This window comes from Halyomorpha halys, unplaced genomic scaffold (genome assembly GCF_000696795.3).
Source record: "Halyomorpha halys isolate HHAL.00 unplaced genomic scaffold, Hhal_1.1 Scaffold390.1, whole genome shotgun sequence".
In the NCBI taxonomy this organism is placed as follows: Eukaryota; Metazoa; Arthropoda; class Insecta; order Hemiptera; family Pentatomidae; genus Halyomorpha; species Halyomorpha halys.
In genome coordinates this window covers 213,119-225,859 of record NW_027112043.1, presented here as the reverse complement: position 1 = coordinate 225,859, position 12,741 = coordinate 213,119, and the positions used below count along the sequence as shown (strand labels likewise).

At 29.9% G+C, this 12,741-nt stretch overlaps 1 protein-coding gene across 3 annotated transcripts in view; it reads right to left on the bottom strand.

Annotated features, from left to right (window-relative positions):
- Nucleotides 1-12,741, bottom strand: part of Oct-TyrR (Octopamine-Tyramine receptor) — a 287,359-nt gene that overhangs the window by 132,472 nt on the left and 142,146 nt on the right. For all 3 annotated transcript variants that reach the window (XM_014422850.3, XM_014422849.3, XM_067049949.1), the window contains one exon: nucleotides 7,109-7,205. The gene's annotated coding sequence lies outside the window, so the exon portion shown is untranslated. The remainder of the gene's footprint in view (nucleotides 1-7,108; nucleotides 7,206-12,741) is intronic.

The window sequence follows — 12,741 nt, the reverse complement described above, 5'->3', positions numbered from 1 at the left end:
ACCGACTGTTGAGCCTCTCTTAGTACGTCAACAGGCACTCCCAAAGCATTCACGCCTACCACTGTCGATTTTGGTACTTGGCCATTGGTTGATATAAAATAATAGAGATGTAAATAAATCCAATTAGTTATATGTATACCACGTAGAATAGAATCTATTTTCGTCGTAGTGAATAATTCACTGTTCAATCATAGATTTTTTCACTGAATCAAAGGACTGTCTGAAAGCTATAGAACACGGTTGTGTGCTCTAGAGAGATGTCTGTTATAAATATTGTATATCTCTTCACTATATTTAGACTTCTCAATATATTCGGCTATCATCAAATGATCTGAAATATGGTATGTAGTCTTGTTTTCTAGCCAAAATAATTCTATAAAAGTGGAATGAGTTTCACTCAAAATTTATCCTAGAGGATTTTTCTAGTTTTTAATGTTTCGCGCACATCCATAGCTACTAAAAATTGAAGATGAAATTTTTTTATGTGAATTCATTTGTTATTAGAAATTTATAATGTTTATAAATATACAGAATGTCTTATATGAATCGTACTTGATGCACCTCAAAGCCAAAAGGATGATATAATAAAAACTTCAGGAAAAAAAAAGTTAGAGGTTCACATCTAGGGTTTCACCATTCCTATCGCTTTTTAACGCTACTTGTACGGGCGTAAACATTGAGAATGCAGATAACACCTACTTGTTAAATAATAAGTTATAGAAGATCTATTAAAACACATTTCTATCTCTTTGAAATTGAAAGTTTTGCACCACATTTTGATCTTGAATCCTCAACGACATTAATGTATTTTCCCAAATATGAATTTCGACATCTTTTCAATGTACTTCTTTCTTTGTATTTCTAGATAGATATTGTCATACCTGTAGATTCAGTATTTTTTTAAATAAATAAAAAATATTTTAGATAATAGTGTAAATGTGATTAGTGATATAATTTTATTGGTAAATTAGTTCAAAATTTGACTTATTTTATTTCATCCTTATTTCTTGATGTACATAGGTTTATTATGCTCATTTTATTTATATATACATAGAGATTTTATTTATTTATGTATAATTTTTTAATATGCAGAGGTGAAAAAATATTCCAACTAGAACATATTATTCTCTATTTTATAAAACGTTTCGGGATTTACCTCATACTCATGTACTGTGTATTATCATATTTGTCAATTATATCAATTTAAATTGTGAAATTTTGTCAATTTATGTACATATAATTTTTAAAAAAAATAATATTATCAACTTGCTAGAAAAGAAAATCCAGAATGTATATAATTTTTTTTTTCATTTCGGTATGAAAGAAATCGTTTATCGTTATTGCTTATTGCCACAGTCTCTGGTAGATTGTAATGTGTATCAATAAATACAAAAAATAAGAAATGAATAAATAAAAAAGTTAAATAGGAAATTAATTATATGAAATGTTCAAACATTTAACAACAGAATGTTAAAGCATTATTCGGATGGTATTAGGCAGAGCAGCTGAGGTAATGATACAACGTTAAGTGCACACTGTGATAGTTGCAGATTGGATGTTTAGTGCAATCGGTTAAATGTAAAATGTTGTGAAGCAGTGAGTTCCAATTAGATTTGGCGCTGTATCATGTAATATCTGGATGATCAGCCCTATATATTCTGAAATGTAAAGTTTATAATCTCTAAATAAGCGAAATTAGTGATATTTTTCAGTTTTTATTAAATAAAACAAAAACTACGCGATAAATAAAAAAACAACACTTGTTTCTCTTTTGTAGTAAATAAAACTTGCTACCATTTGAATACAAAATGAGTTCTATACGACCATTCCAAGATACAAACAAAACTCTCATTTTTCTGAAAGAGTCAAAAATAATCATCTGTTATAATGCGCAACATCCTAATATGAAATTTATATTATAAAAATATTCGTTCCAAACCAACGAGAACAAATTTTATAAGCTTTTATTTTAGCTCATAACAGAATGTTATTCTCTTCAAAATGGCAGATAACCAAAAAATATTGACCATTTGAATTTGTAAGAAAAATGTTAAATTTGCAGTTATTCTTATCATTTAAAAAAAAAAAAATTCTAATAAAAATAAAACATAAGCATTGCAAACCGCGTATATAGAATACAAATATTTTATTTCATATACAAATTTTAGAAAACACTAAGTTTAAGTTTCAAACCCAGACATTTCTTTGTTTTCTGTTTACTCTAAAACCTTGTGCAAAAAAATAAAAAGAGGATAAAGTTTCTTGAATCGTTTGTGAAAATTGACTATTTAAAAAATAAGAAAACAATTACTTATCTGACTATTAAATTACACCGGATGGAAAGTTCGTTATTTAAGGATAGATTTACAAGGAGAAATTAAAAACAGTTAGTTCAGAATTTTTACATGCGGTCGGAAGAATGTAAAACTAACCAAAATATTAAAATAAACATTCAAAATGTTACCTGTTTTACAAGAGAGATCAAATTATGTAAAGGCGGACGATTTCCCCGCTTGAGAGTACCTGCCAGCCTAAGCTCCGCCCACAAGGTTCTCCTTTAACTTGCCAAGCTCTAAATACATAATATTATACTACACCAGGCTTAAGACAAAGTGCCATATTAATTTGTTCATATTACTTATTTGTTGAAGAAGTCATAATGATAGTGACACTTCAACGCATACAAAGCAACTATAAATATTTATTAAAAAAACGTTATAGATATACACGTTACATGTTATCAGTATCAAGTTTTGGTATTGGATCAGCAATATACCTGGACGGAATAATTTATGGAGTCTAGCATGTCAACTGCATAATAATTCTAGGAGAATGTGCCTCAAGGGAGGACTGAGGAGGGTCAAACCTCTTGAGGGCTAGTGTCGTGTTACTGCCAATAGCTAATGAAATAATTTACAACAATTATTTGGTGTAATTGAGGCAGTAGTAAAAAATGGTGTATGCTCAAAAACCAAGTAGTTTTTAAAATTATATTTATATGAATAGAATAAGGTATAATTTCTTTTAGCTACCAGCTTTGAAACTTCTGTAAGTAATAAAATGGGTATGGAGGATCCTAAAAATAAAATCTTCCAAAAAATGTCGTTGCCCGCCAACGCCTTTTTTTCCAGCAGTCACTTAAATTTAATAATATACGAAAAAGTAATAGCCATAATGCCATTGTTGACAAACAATATTAATTTACCATGTGGGTAGGTTAATGTACATAATTTAAGGTAATTTATCTAAAGTTTTCAAATGGCTTATGAAAGTATCATTTATCACTAATTATTAGTAACACTATGCGGATGATTTGAACATTTAACTCTTCAATTCACGCATATTAGGTGCATATTCGTTATTAGAATATATGTTGGGAAGAATGTAAGATGTAGAGTGAATGTTAGAATGTAATGTAAATAAAGAAAAGAAAAAGAATGATTCCCTCCCCCTTGAACATCAACTTAAAACAATTTAGGTGTAAACAATATTTTTATCATTTTAGCAAGTAATTATTATGTATCTGACCATGATTATATCTGAAAATGAAACACAGTTACAGAACTTTGCTCTAAAAACAACCAATTGGTGTGTGCTATTAAATTTATACTTTTAAATTTACAGTTATGGCACTAATAGAGGATATGAAAAGAATGAAATATAATAAATACATTTTTTATTTGTTAATTTTTTTTTTTATTGTTCAACTGATAAAAGTGAGAAAGTAACCTATAATTATTTTTTTTATTATGACTGTTTATATTTCTTTGTATTTTTGTTTAAGTATTTCTGAGTCTCCTCAGCCCTCATCTATTGATTTCTTCGTATTATTCTAAAGGGACTCGTCCCAGAATAAATAAAGTATTATTATTATTCGGGTTTTCTCGCTATTGCGGGTTTAATATATGAGGTGGGGGACCTAGAAGTCCAACCACCTTCATATTTTGTTTATTTATTTTTTCTTTTCAAATACCTAAAACCTTTCGCACTATACGTGCTGTGTCTAAGAGAACCGACTGTTGAGCCTCTCTTAGTACGTCAACAGGCACTCCCAAAGCATTCACGCCTACCACTGTCGATTTTGGTACTTGGCCATTGGTTGATATGAAGTTGTGGTAACTCCCTCCAAGTGATACAGTTCCTTCAATTCTATCCCCAATTCCTGATATTTCCTTAGTTTTTCTCCCACAGTAGAGCTTATATTATTATCGTTTGGGATTCCGACATCAATAAGTTCCGCTTTCTTTTTTCTTAAATCAATAAGGAGGGTATCTGGTTTATTATGGCGTACTGTATGGTCCGTAATTATTGATTCATCTCAATAGAGCTTGAGAGGACCTTTTTGGAGGAGTCTGTTTGGGTGGTACTTGTAGTATGGGCTCTTATTTTCAATTAAGTTGTACTCTATCGCCAGTTCCTGATGCAAAATTTTGGCCACATTGTTGTGCCTTTGTAAATATTCAGTACCAGCCAACACTCCACATCCACCTGTGATATGATGGATTGATTCCAGCGCTACCGAGCATAATCGACACTTCTCCCATGCTGTTGCGTCTTTTAGCACATGCTTCCTATATGATCTGGTGGCAATAACCTGATCTTGTATTGCAACCACGAATCCCTCTGTCTCGGAGAATAGCTTTCCAGCTGTTAGCCATTCAACTGATTTTTCTTTGTCTATGGAGGCTGCGTTCAGTTGGTTGTAGAATCTCCCATGCAGAGACTTGCTTTTCATTCCGCCAGTCTTTATTTTTCTGAAACAATGTTCGGTTCATCCGCTTTGCTCAGGTTCAGTGCAGTCAGACCATTATCCATTGTAACGATTGCCTGATAAACACTAGTGGTTTTTGAATGGAAATATTGTCTTAGGGATAATTCTTGCTTGTGGCTTCTTCAATATTTATGAGTCCTCGTCTTCCTTCTTTCCTGGATAAATAGAGTCTGGATTTGGATGATATGGGATGGTGGACCCGCTCTTGTGTGAGTGTCGTTCTTACAAGACGATTTATTTTTTGAAGGTTGGTATCTGACCACTGTAATATACCAAAGCTGTAGCTTAGCGCTGGTATGACCCAAGTATTGATGGCCTTGATTTTATGTTTTCCATAAAGTTGAGTCTTTACTATTTTTCGTAGGCTCATTTTCAACATCGTTATTAGCTCTCGTTTCACATCTTTTCGAGATATTTTAAGATGCTGCTGGATACCTAAATATTTATATTGTTCTTTGGCTTCTAGTTTCCTGATGCACTGATCTTCATTTATCAGCAGGTTCTGGGCACTGACCACCTTTCCCTTGTTCACATGCAGCACCGCGCATTTATCAACAATCTTATTATTATTATTATTATTATTGTACATATATAATACGGCAGTATCGATCCCTTTTTCGGCTCTCAGAAGCGAAGGATTTTTGCGAATGAAGATTAAAAAGAAAGAAAATTTTAAGTAAAGGATCCCAACTTCGATTCTTAATTTTTTACTCGAACTTTAAGTTATTTAAAGTTTAAAGTTCTGGAAAAAAGTGAGAGGTTTCGAAACTCTGACAGAGGTAATTCGGTGGATCGAGAAGGTAAAAATTGTGAAGCGGAAAAAAATACCCTTGTCTGTAGATTAAACCCTGTATTTTGAAGAAAAAAAATTAACAATTTTTGCGATTGCGCTCGAATAATAATAATTAAATAATATTCTAAGCACCATAGTGACCATGTGATTCTGATTACATGTTGTTTACTTTTTTTCCCATGCCTAGCCTTAAAACACAGCATAAGATGAAAAATACTCAAAGAAAAACGGTATTAGACAGCTTGATCTTTAGAATTAAACCATGGTAATACTGGAAAAGTATACTTCCTGGGCAATACTTGGTAAAAATTATCTTACATATAATAATCTCATAAATTAACATTTCGATTCCAAACCCAGGACCTTTTTTTCGTTGGAGCTTGGCTACTTATTCAATGAAATGTTAATAATTGCATTAAGTATCTTATTTTGGTATCGTAACCAATAAATATTTTGAAAATTAGTTATTCCAGATTTCTTTGATGATTTTACCCTATCCAATAGCCACAAATAGAATAAATAAAGTGTGAAGGTACAAATTTCCTTTAATTCGTCTGTTTGTATGTTTGTGACGATAGTGCGAACGGCACAACCGATTTCCAATTTTCGTATCTCATATTTTTCAGACACGCTCATTCCCACGGAAAACTCATAGGTTATTTAAAACATACGTATTGTACATTGTATCACCTAGCAAGTAGCGAGTACAATGCAAGGTTGATATAAGTTTACAGTTAGTTGAATCTGAATTATAAATATGCAGTGATATTTTCATAATAAATTATGCAGCTTTATCATTTTTTTTTTTTATTTTATTTAATTTTCATTTAAAAAATTACATCCAACATGGTCCGACAAGATGATATCTATAGTTCGGTGCCAAAATAACGCATAAAATGATAGACATAAGTGAAAGGTAAATATTACAGTTTAGACTATTAGGAAGTTGTGGAGGCTATACAATTTTTAAGCTAGATAAGTACAATATGAAGTGATCTCAAGTGATACAATTAATAATTTAATTAACAACTACTAAAAGGAAAATACAGTAAAAGAAAAAATAATAATAATTATTAAAAAAATAAAATAAAATAAAAAATAATAATACTAATTATAACAACTGAAAGGATTATGAAGTGAATAATGAAGCTACAAATTTACAATTAGTGAATTAATACAATAATGAGAATAAAACAAGATGATGTAGGATGTGATAATAATAAATATCTAATAGTATCTATTACTAAGCACACATAAATAGGTAATTAAAATTGTAATATAATAAATAAAGTATGTAAAGATAATAAAGACAGATATGGTCATTTGGTGAATAAAAATCAATTATTGGAAATCATAGAAGTAAAAAAGTACCCAGTTAAATATTTCTTTTTTAACTTTTTTTCTTAATAATATTATATTGCTTATACCAGTGAGCATGATATTACTTTCAAATGAATTAAAGATTATAAGGAAACATATACGAACGTTATCACAGGAGTAGATTAGACTGTTTTATCAGATATTATACATTCATTTAAACTTACCGTTTCCTTCAAACAATTCAATGCATTCTCATTGCATCACATTCGCCATGGAATAGAATTGTCCACAGTTACATATTTAACCACCATGATGGAATGCCTGAAAAAAGAAATAACATTAGTCAAACAACCATTTCCATTATTCATTGCATAGGAGACGGTGTAAGGGAATAATTTGCTTATACAAGCAGAGCGTTTTCTGATTGTATAACAAGGACAAAGCATTTAGAGATTAAACACATACGGGTCGTTTATGTTCCAAATACTCCAGAAATGTGAAAATTAAACACAGTTTTTCAAACCAAAGTGATGCTTTTTAATTTGAAAGGGAATATTTGCAGTTATGAACAGCGATACAGATTATGATAAAAATAATTAATTTAATGTTCAAATGATTAATAATACCAATGTAGCCATTTGTTTTTCTATACATATACCCTTAGTAAGATAGTATGCCAGTATAGATAATCTTTATTTTAATTGATAATTTCTTTAAACTAAATTATATTAATCCACTCTGCTCCCTCATTTATGAATGAATATATTAAATATTGAATTGCTCAATATACAAATCAGTATTTTGCAAGTATTGTTGCAGGTGGAATGGGTCAAAGAGTAAGGCATTGTGCAACCAAGAACGTGAGTTCGAATCTTGCTGTGGCTGATAACTATACTGTAGCCATGAGTCAACCCTGTGAGTTAGAGAGCCCTCCTGGGCCACCCAGCCCCTATAACGCATGTAATCTTATTTCGAGGAAAAATCTGGTGGTTGAGCCTGATCGTGAAAATATCACCTCCTTACACAACCGTTGTTCAAGAAATATTACGTCCTCACACAATACTGAACATCCATTCAAAGATTGTCGTGGTACCGCTTTTGAATTTTGAATTGAAATTATCTTCACATAAAATATAGGATCCACACGTGTCTCCACCAGGTTAAATTTAAATTTTATTCATGCAAGATGATTTATCCATTTTGTATTAAATCTGCAAAATAAATATTTCATAAAAAGAAAAAGGAAACTGATAGTTTACGTCATTACGTCATGTAATGTAAGATCATATTTTTCAATTTTCCTGATGGAGACTTTATTGAAGAAATTCGTGACATATTTCCTCAAATACTGTTTTCCTGATAGACTAAAATAATTACTTGGTAAAGTATATGAAAATTAATTTTGAATAAATTATTAAACCTTTATTCGAATTATGTATCTTTACATCATATAATACATAATATATATAATATAATCTTTACATCAAGAAATACCATTATTGTATTAGCCTTAATAGCTAGAGGATTAATACTTGTGTTATAAATTGAGCTGCATTTTTTTTTTAATTCTAGAGTAATAATATTGTGTTTACCGGACCTGAGGGCTTTTCGTCATAAGTATCTTATTTATAATAGTATCTCGGTCCACTTAGCACTTTTCTTTAAATCATCCCTTAAGCCAATAAGTCCTACTCATTTATACTCTTTTAGGTTTTACTTCGGTCTTCGCACAATGCTCAACTTGGGCAAAGTCGATCCAACTCTAAAACCGCTAGAATATTTTTTAAAAGTCTTCTCCTTCAAAAAGAAGTTTATCAATTAGTGAAGTGAATAGAATCTCGAGCTAGTTCATTATATTGATAACGACAGTTACATTTATTGCCATCTTTGTTAGGTGATGGAAAAAAATGTAAGGAGCTATTATTTTATAAGAGAGATGAGAAAATATCCTTAAATAAACTTTTAAATTGAAATATAAGAGGTTTTACTACAAAATATTCTAAAATATAATCCCTGAGAAAACTACCTTTAAATTTGGAGGTATAGTTACAATCCTAAATCCTTCCTAAAATCCTCAATGCTTTCTACTTTGTCACAAACTAAATCATACATAAAAACCTTAATGTTCCATATGTAACCGACCTAGCCCGAACCAAGTATCATTCTTTCCATTATTAATTTCCTAACCATCCAAACCAAATAGTTTCTAACTTTGGTTCCTCTTCTATTCCTGACAATCCTCTGAGGCGCCGAGACCTGCTAATAACGTCATTAGGGTGAGTGCTACCAACGGGTTGTTTCTCAACCCGCCTGTATCACTATTATAACTGAGATCAAATTTACTGAGTGTATTTTAATGTACAGTTGTAAATAGCAATAAAGGTAATAAAAAATGGAGAAGAGAAAAAAAATATGGAATTTCTGTGCAGAATTAAAATCAAAATGGTAAAAATATTTGGGATTAAAGCATGCTGTTATGATTATTACTGATTTCACGGAAGGAATAAAAAAAATGTATTACTACAATGTGTAATTATTTTGTAGTTTTTTAAAAAAAATTGTTATGATCATTTTATCAAACCAAAGACTATTATATTACAATGTTGCTTTTTAAATTTTATTTTGTAAGATACTAACTCCCAATTCCTGTGCATTAGCCAAAAAAGGTGATTTTAAACTAAAGCACTAAAGCACTAAAACGGCCTTGTTTTGTTAAAGCTTGCCTATAGTGGTCTCCTTGTACCCATTTAATTATTACATCAAAGGAAGAGTGTTAAGACGAACAGTATATTTTTAGGTGCATTACTGCTACTATGGAAACATCATATGTTGCAACATCGAAAACACAGGTAATTATTATTGCGGAAATCATGTGTACAAAACTATTATTCAATAATATTAGCTAAAAACAAAACATACATTGTTTTAGACTTTTCTTTTCATATTATAAGGAAAATATTTCAGGCAAAAAGAGTCAGATAAAAAGCAATTTAAAAATTCTCATTATTTATAATATAGCCTTCAGCCTGTTTTCTAGCTTGACATCTATTTAATTAGGAGAGCTTAGGGTCCTCATATTTCTTATATTTATAAAACAGTGAATGGAAAACTTCTTTGTTTCTCTATAAAGCAATTTATTGTCTTCGTTTGATTCAATTTCCTTGCCTTAAACAATTCGATCGTAATGGAGGTAAACCTCAGTATAAGTTTTAGAATTTTATTTTATTTTATTATTTTCATAATCACAAAGGCTTGCGCATTAAAAGGGAATATTACGATTTGGTTCCGAGACTATGTGACTAATGTAAATATGTGCAATTACAGGGAAGAGTTTTTATATTTCTTATAGTATAATAACTTTACTATACATCAATTAATATTATGTAATAATATATTATTTGATTACTAATTTAACATAATTATTAATTGATTTTTTAAGAGTGGTTTATTTATTCAACAATTTAAAGCTAGGTCTTATTGTTAGTATTATTGGTGAGGTTAATAGAAAAAGAAAAAAAATTGTTGAAGGTTAATTTTGTATTGAAATTATGTGGTTTATATATGACAAAGGTAATTATTGTGCAAAACAAAGATAATTTAAATTAATTGTGGCACTTCAATGGTTGAGGTTGTCTCCTTGAAAATGGCCTAAGCGCCGAAATGTTGGAAGCTTTTTAAAATAAAAATTTAAGAAACACTTGGATCATTGAAGTTGGTGGTTTTATTATTATAATAATTAACTTTAATTAATGAGAAATGGTTTAACTAAGATCGATGAAATAAAAAAACCTTTTTAATAGGAAGAAAACGGCCTAAATATTACGTTTTGTTCATCTTTAAGAAATTCTGATCTAAAATGCTCAAAAACCTTTGCAAGATGTAAATAAACATCTTCAGTCGGTATTTAGCTTGACAAATCTTCAATTTTTGAAGGCATGTTATTACAAAAACAAAATTAATTATCTCAGTGGTAAAAGTTTGAGAGTGTTTAATAGTAATAATAATAATAATAATAATAATAATAACAACAACAACAACGGAATGAGTTTTTAAATTTTTTTTTATTTTTTCTATTTTCTGATAAAAATATATAGGAAGGAAATGAATCTAAACATGGATAAAGCATGTATTTTTCAAATCAAGTATTAACAGGTATACAATAGATTTTCTGCGATTTAAAAGTATTGTTATTTCCTTTATATTTTTTTACTCTCTAATAAGCCGATTCGTAAAAAATGTGATAGCGTCTGTTTTTGTCTGACTATTCTTATAACGTAAATGAGAAAGAATAAAGTGGCTGAAATATCTTGCTGGCATAACCCTCCTAAACCAGGCGCACTACACAACCCGCACAACTGTTCAGTCTTCCTGGAAATGCATTAACTTTCCATTAGCGTTTATATTTTAAATGTAGTACAAGAGCCGGGAAGAAAAAAAAGGCAGTTATCTCACCACAATTTTTGATCATTTTAATGAAAACTGTGTATGATTACTAATCAAAACTGATGTGTCTGCCAAGTATAGGTAGGGGGAATAAAAAATGGCGGCTGTTTCAAACCCTCTAAAAAACACTAATTTTTCATTCGGACCTCAATATCTTAAAAACTACCAACAAAACTAGAAAATCTAAAAGAACATTATTTAAAGTAGAGTAAATTTTCTGAAATATGAGCCATAATAAAGCTATTTATGTTTAATAGTTCTCGAGATATAGCCTTTTAAAAAAGAACTTTGGTTTCTGAAATAAAGTTTTTCATAAATCAAAACTAGCTTTAATTTGAGTGCTAATAGACATCTATACGTCGAATGGTTATTTAGATATAGAATTTTCAAAATAAATTCACTAACTACCGATCTTTCAGTACGTTCCATACAACATTTTTATGAAATGTTGCTTTTTAAAAAAATAGAACTATTTAACGTAAATAGTTCATATTTTAGCAAATGAAATCTACTTTAAATGACATACTTTTAGGTTTTCTTATGTTGTGCCTACTTTTTAAGATATAGAGCTCCGAATGAAAAATTAATTTTTTTTTTTTTTTCATTTTGAAACAGTTTTACATTTTTTATTCCCTCTATCTATACTTGGCAGACTCATCAGTTTTGACTAGTAATTATACATAGTTTTCATTGAAGTAATCAAAAATTGGGGTGAGATAACTGTCTTTTTTCTCCTCTTGGGCTCTTGTACTAACGTATTCGTCTTCGGGATTTATGATTTCAGTTACCACTGCATTTCACAGTGAAGTGCAGAAATGATAGTTGATAACACACTGAAGCAACAAAACGCATTAATTTTTTGTCTTTTATCTTAACCATCCTAACCCATTAATTCTTAATCTATCATCCTTAACAATCCCTGATAATCCTCCGAGGCGTCTGAAAAGAAGATGGCCACGAGACCTTCTAGTTTAAATTAATGTTTGAAGTACCACCAATGGGTGGTTCCTTCCCAAGATTTTCAAGTGTATATGAAACATACTACATATTTACCTATTGTATTATTTTGTACAGTTGTAAATTACAATAAATAAATAATTAAAAAAAAAGTCTTTTATCTAGTTGCAAATACGTAGTTGTTTGTGTTTTAATTAACTTGAATCTGTTAATTAAAGTCAGCCTGTCAGGTGTGTTATACGTTTCTGTTCCCTAAGAGGTGTCCCGTGAGCATTTAGCTCATGGTAGACAATTTGTACTATTTTTTTATATAATTAGATTTGATAACAAAAATCTTTACGATTACTTTCAATACAATTTAAAGTTTGTTTTTTTTTAATTATTTATTTATTGTAATTTACAACTGTACAAAATAATACAATAAGTAAATATGTAGTATGTTTCATATACACTTGAA